This window comes from Lepidochelys kempii, chromosome 19 (genome assembly GCF_965140265.1).
Source record: "Lepidochelys kempii isolate rLepKem1 chromosome 19, rLepKem1.hap2, whole genome shotgun sequence".
NCBI lineage: Eukaryota > Metazoa > Chordata > Testudines > Cheloniidae > Lepidochelys > Lepidochelys kempii.
Window position 1 is genome coordinate 7945963 of NC_133274.1, and position 12012 is coordinate 7957974.

Below are 12012 nucleotides of genomic sequence, written 5' to 3' on the forward strand. Positions count from 1 at the left end.
GCTGGAAAGGGGAGAGGTGGCTGGGGATGAACAAAAAAAAACCAACACCACTGTTCCGTGACACTTAACAGGTAGGTAGGCCAGGCAAGGGCCGTGTAAGTGTTTAATCCTTGCTAGAACCCCCACCAAGCAGGTGAGGTTTATACAGCCTTGGTTTAGAGAGGGGAAAGTGAGAGCCAGGGAGGGGTCTGTGCCTCTCCCAAGGCCGTGGGGTAGGATCTGAATGAGCAGCAATAAAGCTGGAAGCCTTGGGCCTGATAAAGATGCAGGCTCCTAATGAGGGACAAGCCAGGTGACCTGCAGTCAAGGCAAAGGAATGCGATTCAGCTCCTCCAAGGAGAAGCGATAACAGCTGGTACAGTGGGGGCAGGAGCCGGAATTCAGCATGGGCTAGTGCCTGCAAAGCAAGTGGGAATGAAGGGACCTGAGAGAGGGAGGCCGAACTTTTGCTGTTCCATGCCCCATGTCATGGGGCAAGAGCTCTTCAGGGCAGGGACTGTCTTCTCTTTTCGGTAAGGACTGTGCACATTTCTTGCCATCTGTGCCCCATTCATACAGTGCCAGAAATGGGGAGAGACCGAATCCAGAGGGATCGGAGTGGTAGGAAGGGGTAAATGACTCCTGCCCTCAAATATAGAACAAAGTGAAGTGCTGTAATGAGGACTGGGTTTATAAATAGAAAAAGGGGATTATGTCTTCAAGGGGAATGCTTACAGGCCCCCGTTAGGCCAAGAATGCGGGTGAGTAAAAACAAAACCGCTAGCAGAATAGAGCAGCCGGAGCAGGGGCTTTTCTCAGTCAAGGAGCAGCCCCAAGGCTGCAGATCAGGACACGGGGGCTGATCACATGACACCTATTGAGAATTGGGGGCTGATAAGATGACAGCTGAGGAGGTGCTGTGTGTGCAATTCCAGACCGAGGCTGCAACTGAGGCTGGGGGGCAGCGCTGGGGAATGCTGCCTTGTTTTGCAGCCAGAGGCTGATAAGAACCTCGGGGCTACTAAGCAAAATGGGGCTTTGCCATTCATTAGAAGAGAGCTGCTTACAGGAGACAAGCAGAGCTGGAGAAGGGGCGAGCGTGTTTGTTCTGAGAGCAGCAGGGTAGGGAATGGGCTCAGAAAGGGACGGGCCGTAAGGGACTCAGGAGAAATGACTTTAGGCCCAGCCCAATGACCAGGAGTAGGGTGACCAGATGTCCCAATTTTTTAGGGACAGCCCTCATATTTGGGACTTTTTCTCATATAGATGCCTATTACCCCCCTGTCCTGATTTTTTTTACCCTAACCAGGAGCAACAGCTATCAAAGGCAGCCTTCAACATGGCCTTGGGGCCTAGAAGAGCTGGGGGAGAGCAATTGTTGAGGAAGATAGCCAGGCAGTTCTCAGTGATCTACCATCCTGCTCCCCTTGGAGCCTGTCTTCACAGTGGCAGGGACCCCCTGATCTCATCTCCTCTCCCCGCCCAGCTTGGCTGAGGTATGATTTCACTCCCAGGCTTTCACTTTAATAACTGGCCACTTTCTCGCCCTGCTCTGAACGTAGGATAAAGCACAAATTCTGTCGCACCCCCTGCTCTGTGGTTCTGAGGCTTCTCCCAGGCCAGGGAGTTATTTGCTGTACTAAGATGTCAAATAGAAGCTGGATATTTCCCCCGCACCTTTCCTTCTTAGAAACCCCCCACCCAGTTTCCTTACAGGCAGTCTCCCAACAACTGCCAGGCCATGGGCTGCTGGTTCCCAATGGCTCCCAAGGAAAAAGAACAAGCGTTTAATGATGTCTGAGTTTACACCCAACTTACTGTTGAGAAAGAGCTTAGCAGTGCCCCATCTGCTTAGCCCCCGGAGCATCACATCTGGGGCCCCATATGGCACATAACAGAAGTCATGGCTCAATCACCCATGGGGCACCTCGTTATCCCTAGTCTGAGTCTTGCTTGCATATTTATACCTGCCTCTGGAAATTTCTACTACATGCCTCCGACGAAGTGGGTATTCACCCACGAAAGCTTATGCTCCAATACGTCTGTTTAGTCTATAAGGTGCCACAGGACTCTTTGCCCCTAGTCTGAAGGGGTTCATAGTAACAGACAGTTCCCTGCCCAAGCCCATGTGGCTCCCCCACACACCCTAGAAAGGATGGGCAGGGCAGAGAAAGAGAACAGGGTGTTTGGGACTGACCCTACAGAGCCCCTTTCTTTGTCGCGAGTCCGAAGCCTGGCAAGATGCTCGTTATCTATAGTAATACGCAACGTGCTAATGGGGAAATCCAAAGCAACACTGATAAGCTTGATAGGTTATCTCGCAGCAGAAGGTCAGTGGCCACTCAAGAACTTTTCAAACAATCGTCAAGCCCCACAGCACCCCTTCGCGCTAGGTTAATTAGGGATTACTTCACCCAGCACCAAAGTGCAACCATATCTGGGGTGGAACACTTTAACAGCATTGCCAACCCCAAGCATTCAAAAATCACAAGATTGGCTCAAAAAGCATGAGATTTTTTTAAAGACTCTCCTCAGATGGTGGTGGTGGTTGTTTTTTTTTAAATCATAGTTTGGGAGCCTTTTTCTTTGTTTTCTGGTTTCTGAGCCATTAGGGTCATACTCAAGCCATGTTTTCAAGCTGTTATCTGCAACCAAGAGGGACAGAAATCTTTTTATTTTTTTTAAATGAAAGCTGAGATTCTTGCATGCCTCCAGGAGCTGGGGCTTTAAGAAAAGCACCAAATATCAATTTAAGACTTTAAGATTGGAGGTGAAGACTGTTCTATCTTGTTGAAAGGGCAAGGGGGAATGACTCATCCCAAAAGTGGGGACTGAGACAGAAACAAGTTGAAGCTTAAATGAAGGTTTGCCTACTTGGGGAAAGGAACCAGAATAGTTCCCCCTGTGGACACGTGTTCTGGAATAAGCATGCCTTTTTCTGATTGATGGTAATTGGTGTTTTTTCTCAGCAGAAGAGTGAGTTCTGACAGCGATCTGGAGGTGGTGACAGGCAGATCTCAGATTGCATCAGTGCTAGCTTAGTCCATTGCTGTAGCTCATCACTAGTGTCACGCCATCATCAGTCGCAAGGGTGGGGGGAAGTGTAGTGTAGTCAGGCTGTTTGTGTTTAACCACTGTGTTGTCTAACCCTACCGCAACGAACGGCAGCTGCGGAGTCTGCTAGCGTAGGGAAAGCCACAGAAAGAGGAGAAAGAAGATGAAAGTGCCAGGGTGTCCCTAAGATTTGCAAGGTGCCTTAATATGAATGGTAGCCAAGCTCCTACAAGGGCTGGTTAGAAGCCAGATGATTTAAACCAGGTGAGAGAAGCCCACAATGCACAACCCATCACCATGATCAGCACTTACCTAGCCCACTTGTCGACTCAGCAGCGGCCCAGAACCGTACAGACCTTGGAGACTGAACTAACCTCCCCTCACCCTAGATCACAGCCGAGACTCATTGACAAGGCGCTGTGGGGAAGCCTGCCCTTCTGCTGCCTTTATTGTACCTGTCCTACAGGGCTTTTCACTGCCCAATCTGCAGCCTTTTATTTTTTTAAAGGCTGACCATAGGGAAGGCTACCGAGAATTAAAATGCTCGACACTCCTTTGACTGCTCTGTGCAATTGTCCGTCTCAGCCACGCCCGCAATGATCTCCCGGTTGCAAGGGCTGGCCTGGTTTTGGATGAGTCTAAACAGATACCAAAACTTCCAACAGCATCTCGCAGGTGGAGAAACAATTCAATTAACGGTGAGTTTAAAAAAATCCAAACCAAACCCAAACAAGCCCCAGAGAGCAAAAGCCTCTTATTCAGTTAAAAAACGACAAGTTCAACTATTAAAGAAATTGTACCACCTACTGGAGCAACAGGAAATGGCATCTATAACGGCAGCGGTGAGTGTATGTGTGTTGCAAAGCCCCATGTAAAATTAACTAGAACATGGGCTTGAGCTGTCTACTGTCCTGGACTCTCTGTCCAAGCTGCCAGTGGAAAATCACGGTATGAGTGGTTTGCTGTGGTGTTGTAGCCACGTTGGTCCCAGGATATTCGAGAGGCAAGGTGGGGGAGGTAATAGCTTTTACTGGATCAACTTCCTTTGGTGAGAGAAAGAAGCTTTCGAGCTCTTCTTTGGGCCTCCATGTAGCATGAAAGCCTGTCTCTTTCACCAACAGAAAGTGGTCCAGTGACAGCTATTACCTCCCCCACCTTGCCAGCCTGACAAGGCCATTTCAGAGACACTTCCTGCTTGCGCGCTTTTCTTACCTTACTGATAGTGACGTAGTAAACGGGGAGAAGGCCTCATCGGGCGGGCGATCTGCAGTGAAACCCGAAGGTGCCCTCCGGAACGCCGGTGGACTGGGGAGGAGAGTAGCTTAGGAGGCCTTGGAGGGGAGCGCAAGCCATTCACTTCTAGGCTGCCGGGCGGTTGAGTCTAGTCTAGCTCAGTGGTGACCCTGGGGAGAGGATAAGAGAGAACCAACTTCACATGACACGTCAGCCATGTTGCTTAATCCACTATTAGGCTTAGGCCCATTTCCTCAATGGTATTTAGGTGCCTAATGCCCATCAATGGGAGTCAGAGGATGTGAGCCTCAGATACTAGTGATGAGGGCAGTATAAGGACCAGTACGGAAGAGAAGTTACTGCCTAGTGGGTGACCAGTGGCTGTAGTGAAAGGAGTCAATGGCAAGGGCTCAGTCCAGTTAGATGACCTTCTGAGGTCCCTTCCAACCCTGATATTCTATGATTCTATGATTCAAGGGTCGATGTCACAGACACTGCCATCCCAACTGGCACTAATTAGCACCCTTGCTGGCAGTCTCAGTAAAGAGGCTGTGCTCTCCCTTCACCTCCAGGAGCCGTCCCTGATGGTTGAGGCACACATTGGCAAGGCAAGGAAACGGGCACCGGCACTGCCCATGTGCCGTACAGCCCGTAGGTTTAGCTGTAGGCTCCAGGACTGTCCATCTGGAACCATTAAAGTGGTTACAAATCTCAAAGCAAAAATCCATCTGGGGAAGGTTTCCATCCCCCCACCCCCCGAAATCCTAAAATGATATCGAAATCAAGAGTGGTCATGATGTTAGCTGTAGCCACATGCCACGGCTTGGCAGTCTCCAGTCATTGCTAACGAAAAAGAAGCACTGGGATGTAAATGGAGGTGCCTCTGATATGATAGTCTGGGGTGGTGCCTGGAGGTAGAAGACAATCTGTTTCGGATGCAGCTCAGAATAAAATCCTTATTAACCTTTGGCTGGTTGGAGTGAGAGTCAGGCCTGTTAGCACATCAGACCATGTCAATAAGGGTATGGCTACACTGCAGCGGGGAGCGCACCTCCCAGCGTGGGACCTGGGTGGACAGACACGTGCTTGGGCCATTTGACCATGATGTGGTCATACATATGTTTGAAAAGGTTTCTTAGAGTAGATCTACAATGCAGCATGCCTCCCAGCCTGCATCCAGACAGCTATTTTTAGTGCATTAGGTGGAGCAGAGCCACCACCTTCTCTCTACCTGGGCTGGGAGGCCCCTATGAGCAAACCATGGTCAAATGACCGCGGCAGGTGACTTGGAGTAATGCATTCCCGAGTTCTAGGTCCAGCTCTTACCCAATGGGGCACTTTGGGTAAGTCAATCACCCTGGGGCATTTTCCCTATCTGCATATGTGCGGCCTACTTCAGTGCCTGTTGAGAGGATTAGTTCCTGTTTGTGAAGTGCTCTGAGGATGAAGATGTAATGGAATACTGCACTTAATACAAGACAATAAAGTGCTTTGAAGGTGTGATAAGGGCTATTGCTTTAGCAAGGCCCCATCCACAATGAACTCAAGCTAGTTACAATTATATTGGGAAATGATCTGTCAGGCCCAGTTCTGCCCCCAGTATGAGCAGAGCTTTAGACTTGGTGTCACCTAACAACTAGGTTTTTCCAAGACAAAGGAGCAATGGATAGTTAGCCAAGATAGTAGTCAAGGCAGAAAGGACAGAGCAGAAATAGAAGAGGTGCGGAGAAGAGCAATTACAATGATTGGAGGCATGGGGGAGGGGCTGCCAGATGAGAGAGGCTTTGAATCTTGCTCTGCAGGACATTATTGATTTTAGCCAGGCTTAGAAAAGGGTATGGATAAGAGCAGTAGCTACAATGAGCATCTACCCTGATGCTTCAGGACATGTGATGATAACCAGCTATGCTCAGGAAGAAATCTCCTCATCCCCAAAATGGGATAGAATAGGGATAATGCAACAACTAGCCAGCTGCATTACTGGGGAGGGGATTCACTGTCTCCAAAACTTTGGGCATTAGCCAGTGCTGGAGATAGGATATTGCACTACATGGACTATTGGTCTTGTCTGTTGGCACTGAGATACTCTGGTGAGGGATGAATGGGTTTAGATCCAACCAGTTAGACAGACAGACAAATATGGGTGGTGAATAGGTGGCAACTCCTGCTTTTAGGGAACAGCCAGGGAGCTATTAAAAGGCTAAGATTTACCAGGTAGAAACTAGCCTTTGTTCCACCCTTATTGTTCAATGGTGGTAGCAATTCTTGGGTGGCTGCACCAAGTGAACCGGCGTCACCGGACCCACCAGTCACAAGCAAAAGTTACTGCAAGACATTAACACCAATCTGCAGCAATCATCTAGTGTCCATTCACTCCAAAGTACCTGAAAGCCAGCTCCCCATTTCCTCTCATACCCTCTCTCCTTGCTCTACATGCCTTACCTGGCTCCTCTTTTCCAGTTCCTTTCTTTCCCATCCCCAGTGCTTCTCCTACAAGAGCAGCTTTCTTGGATGGTAGGGGATCTGTGCTGTCAGGCCAATTTCCTCTGTCTTCACATCAGAAGCCTGGCTGCCCCTTAGCTAAAATTTTCTTCTATCCTTTGCTGCTGTGACTAATCACCCTGCTCAACTCTAGAAGTGACGGCACATCAGTGCTAGGAGGGAAGGATTCCTAGCTGTATAATTTGTAAAATGCTTTGAAAAGAGAAGCCATACGGAAATGTAAGTTATTATTAATTATTATTATTGGAAGCTCAGCTTCCAATTCCTATTTGTGTCAGGCTAATTGGTCCCCTATGGAAATGCCTTACCACTCGGCAGACAGAGGAGTGACAAGCAGCAAGGAGCAGATAAACAAAGATAAGGTTTTAGTGCAAACATCTTCAGTCAGTAAAGGTGGGGGAAGAGAAGTAGAGAAAATGCATCAGACAGCAGCAGGGTCATCCCCGTGTAGAAGGCTTTTTTAAACACAGTGTGTGAAGTAACAGCCCTGTTAGTCTGTATTCGCAAAAAGAAAAGGAGGACTTGTGGCACCTTAGAGACTAACCAATTTATTTGAGCATGAGCTTTCGTGAGCTACAGCTCACTTCATCGGATGCATGCCGTGGAAACTGCAGCAGACTTTATTTATACACAGAGAATATGAAAAAATACCTCCTCCCACCCCACTGTCCTGCTGGTAATAGCTTATCTAAAGTGATCATCAGGTGGGCCATTTCCAGCACAAATCCAGGTTTTCTCACCCTCCACCCCCCCACACAAATTCACTCTCCTGCTGGTGATAGCCCATCCAAAGTGACAACTCTTTACACAATGTGCATGATAATAAAGTTGGGCCATTTCCTGCACAAATCCAGGTTCTCTCACCCCCCTCCCAAAAACCACACACACAAACTCACTATCCTGCTGGTAATAGCTCATCCAAAGTGACCATTCTCCCTACAATGTGCATAATTAAGGTGGGCCATTTCCAGCACAAATCCAGGATTTCTCACATCCCCCCCACCCCCATACACACACAAACTCACTCTCCTGCTGGTAATAGCTCATCCAAACTGACCACTCTCCAAGTTTAAATCCAAGTTAAACCAGAACATCTGGGGGGGGGGTAGGAAAAAACAAGAGGAAATAGGCTACCTTGCATAATGACTTAGCCACTCCCAGTCTCTATTTAAGCCTAAATTAATAGTATCCAATTTGCAAATGAATTCCAATTCAGCAGTTTCTCCTCGCTGGAGTCTGGATTTGAAGTTTTTTTGTTTTAAGATAGCGACCTTCATGTCTGTGATTGCATGACCAGAGAGATTGAAGTGTTCTCCGACTGGTTTATGAATGTTATAATTCTTGACATCTGATTTGTGTCCATTTATTCTTTTACGTAGAGACTGTCCAGTTTGACCAATGTACATGGCAGAGGGGCATTGCTGGCACATGATGGCATATATCACATTGGTGGATGTGCAGGTGAACGAGCCTCTGATAGTGTGGCTGATGTTATTAGGCCCTGTGATGGTGTCCCCTGAATAGATATGTGGGCACAATTGGCAACGGGCTTTGTTGCAAGGATAAGTTCCTGGGTTAGTGGTTCTGTTGTGTGGTATGTGGTTGTTGGTGAGTATTTGCTTCAGGTTGCGGGGCTGTCTGTAGGCAAGGACTGGCCTGTCTCCCAAGACTTGTGAGAGTGTTGGGTCATCCTTTAGGATAGGTTGTAGATCCTTAATAATGCGTTGGAGGGGTTTTAGTTGGGGGCTGAAGGTGATGGCTAGTGGTGTTCTGTTATTTTCTTTGTTAGGCCTGTCCTGTAGTAGGTAACTTCTGGGAACTCTTCTGGCTCTATCAATCTGTTTCTTTACTTCAGCAGGTGGGTATTGTAGTTGTAAGAAAGCTTGACAGAGATCTTGTAGGTGTTTGTCTCTGTCTGAGGGGTTGGAGCAAATGCGGTTGTATCGCAGAGCTTGGCTGTAGACAATGGATCGTGTGGTGTGGTCAGGGTGAAAGCTGGAGGCATGCAGGTAGGAATAGCGGTCAGTAGGTTTCCGGTATAGGGTGGTGTTTATGCGACCATTGTTTATTAGCACAGTAGTGTCCAGGAAGTGGATCTCTTGTGTGGACTGGACCAGGCTGAGGTTGGTGGTGGGATGGAAATCAAGATTTATAACATTCATAAACCAGTCGGAGAACACTTCAATCTCTCTGGTCACGCAATCACAGACATGAAGGTCGCTATCTTAAAACAAAAAAACTTCAAATCCAGACTCCAGCGAGGAGAAACTGCTGAATTGGAATTCATTTGCAAATTGGATACTATTAATTTAGGCTTAAATAGAGACTGGGAGTGGCTAAGTCATTATGCAAGGTAGCCTATTTCCTCTTGTTTTTTCCTACCCCCCCCCCCAGATGTTCTGGTTTAACTTGGATTTAAACTTGGAGAGTGGTCAGTTTGGATGAGCTATTACCAGCAGGAGAGTGAGTTTGTGTGTGTATGGGGGTGGGGGGGATGTGAGAAATCCTGGATTTGTGCTGGAAATGGCCCACCTTAATTATGCACATTGTAGGGAGAATGGTCACTTTGGATGAGCTATTACCAGCAGGATAGTGAGTTTGTGTGTGTGGTTTTTGGGAGGGGGGTGAGGGGGTGAGAGAACCTGGATTTGTGCAGGAAATGGCCCAACTTTATTATCATGCACATTGTGTAAAGAGTTGTCACTTTGGATGGGCTATCACCAGCAGGAGAGTGAATTTGTGGGGGGGGGTGGAGGGTGAGAAAACCTGGATTTGTGCTGGAAATGGCCCACCTGATGATCACTTTAGATACGCTATTACCAGCAGGACAGTGGGGTGGGAGGAGGTATTTTTTCATATTCTCTGTGTATAAATAAAGTCTGCTGCAGTTTCCACGGCATGCATCCGATGAAGTGAGCTGTAGCTCACGAAAGCTCATGCTCAAATAAATTGGTTAGTCTCTAAGGTGCCACAAGTACTCCTTTTCTTTTTGTGTGAAGTAAGTGGTGCAAGGTGGCTCGCGTGACAGCTCTGGAGAATGAACACCTCCCTTTATTCATCAGACAGGTACAGCGTGGGCAGCTGCACTGAAAACTTCCCCACGGACCTCAACTCTGACTGCAAAGAAAGACCTCTAGGGATGAGAGGGGAGTTCAAATTTCATGTCCCGATCAGTCTTCAGACTTTCTGCTGAGACTGCCAACAAGGGACCCAGACGTGCCAGATGTGATGGGGCCAAGTGGAATATGAATCGCTGTCCCACTAGGATCTGGACTGAGTCCCTCCCCCAACTCATTTCACGTGGCTGCCAAACAGAAACAGGTTTTGGTCTCCACTGAGCTGGGCTAGATGTAAACTGGCAACCTAGAGAAAGGCTCTGATCCTCATTATCACTCCCCAGGATTATCAATTCAGGAAGTCAGGTATGAAATACATCACTAGATGTCAGTATAATCACATTGACAGGACACACATACTGTCAATCCCTTAATTCCTAGGAATAAAACAAATCTAACCCCCTTGCTTCCCCCACCACCACTCAAGCGTCCTGGAGGCCGAGCCCTGATGTCCAGTCCAATTTAGGAGCTCTGAGGGAGCAATACAGTGGCTCCTTTACAGTTTCCACTCTGCTGGGAGGCTACTACACCAGACATTACCATCTATGGTAACAAAGAGCAGAGGACAGGAAGCTGTGGTAAAGTCAGCAGATCTCACTGGTTTTTCTCCTCCTTCCCCTCCCTTCCACCAATGTGTCCCCGTGGTGTTGTCGATGCTGGATATTTTTCCCCTCGTGCACAAGAATGAGGCTTAAAAAACAGTTCCATCTCCTCCTCTAAAGCCTTGACTTGAAGAAGCAGCTGGGAATGTATCACAGAAGGGCAATGCTCAGACAGAGCAATTTGCAGGGTATGAACAGGGTAAACTCCCCTGTTGTATTCCTGACTCACTATGTGATTTCACTTGACCTCTCTGACTCAGTTTCCCCATCTATAAAGCGGGGATAACTATTTATCCTCCCTTGGAGATCCTCAGCTGAAAGGTGTTCTATAAGTTCCATGTGTGATGAGTTACAACAGTGCCAGTAGCATGCATAGCACTTTACAGCTACAAGAATAAAAGAGACTTGTCGGGAGTACAGGGGCTGCCTCCCTCTGGAAAATATTTCTCCGTTACCAGACATTTGGTGTAATGCAGTGCATTCCAAAGGCCAAAAGTATTTGCTCATCAGAAGTATAATTATGAGCAAGCAATAAAAGGGAAGATTTAGCTGCACCAAGAGAAGGGGAATGAACCCCAGGGGCAAGCAAACCCCCATGCTCTCCCTGCACCACCAATATGGGGGAGCAGAGGATCGTTAAGGTAACACATATGGTAATAAAAAAGAGCTTCTCTGGGTTTCCTATCACTGTCCCTGAATTTGCTTCAGACTAAGCCCAGCTCACCGGGTGACGTTTTACTTGCCTACTTCCCTGAGTTCCATCTGTAATATGACTTGCTGCTTTTGGCCTGAGATGGGTTAGGAAATGATTTCCTTCCCCAGGCACAGGTGGTTAGGGGAACACCTTTTGTCATTATCATCAAGAGTCTTTCTAGGCATTTCCCTGTAGATCACAGCTCAGACCCCACCCCCTGGAAGGTCCCATGCTATAGCCCCCCAGCTCAGACCACACCCCCTGGGGGGTCCCATGCTATAGCCCCCACCCACCTCAGATCCCATCCCAGGGGGGCCCAGCCTGTAGCCCCCACCCACCTCAGACCCCACCCCCCGGGGGGGTCCCATGGTATAGCCCCCCCCAGCTCAGACCCCACCCCCTGGGGGGGCCCAGCCTGTAGCCCCCACCCACCTCAGATCCCATCCCGGGGGGGGCCCAGCCTGTAGCCCCCACCCACCTCAGACCCCACCCCCCGGGGGGGTCCCATGCTATAGCCCCCCCCAGCTCAGACCACACCCCCTGGGGGGGCCCAGCCTGTAGCCCCCACCCACCTCAGACCCCACCCCCCGGGGGGTCCCATGCTATAGCCCCCCCCAGCTCAGACCACACCCCCTGGGGGGGCCCAGCCTGTAGCCCCCACCCACCTCAGACCCCACCCGCGGGAGGGAGAAAGCCTGTAGCCCCGCCAGCTCAGACCCCACCCCCCGGGGGCTTAGTCTATAAACGCCACCCCCTCCTCCTGGAACTGGAGCGGTAACCCCCCCCACCGACCACGCCCCATCTCATTGGCCAATCCCGAGCCGCCTTCCCG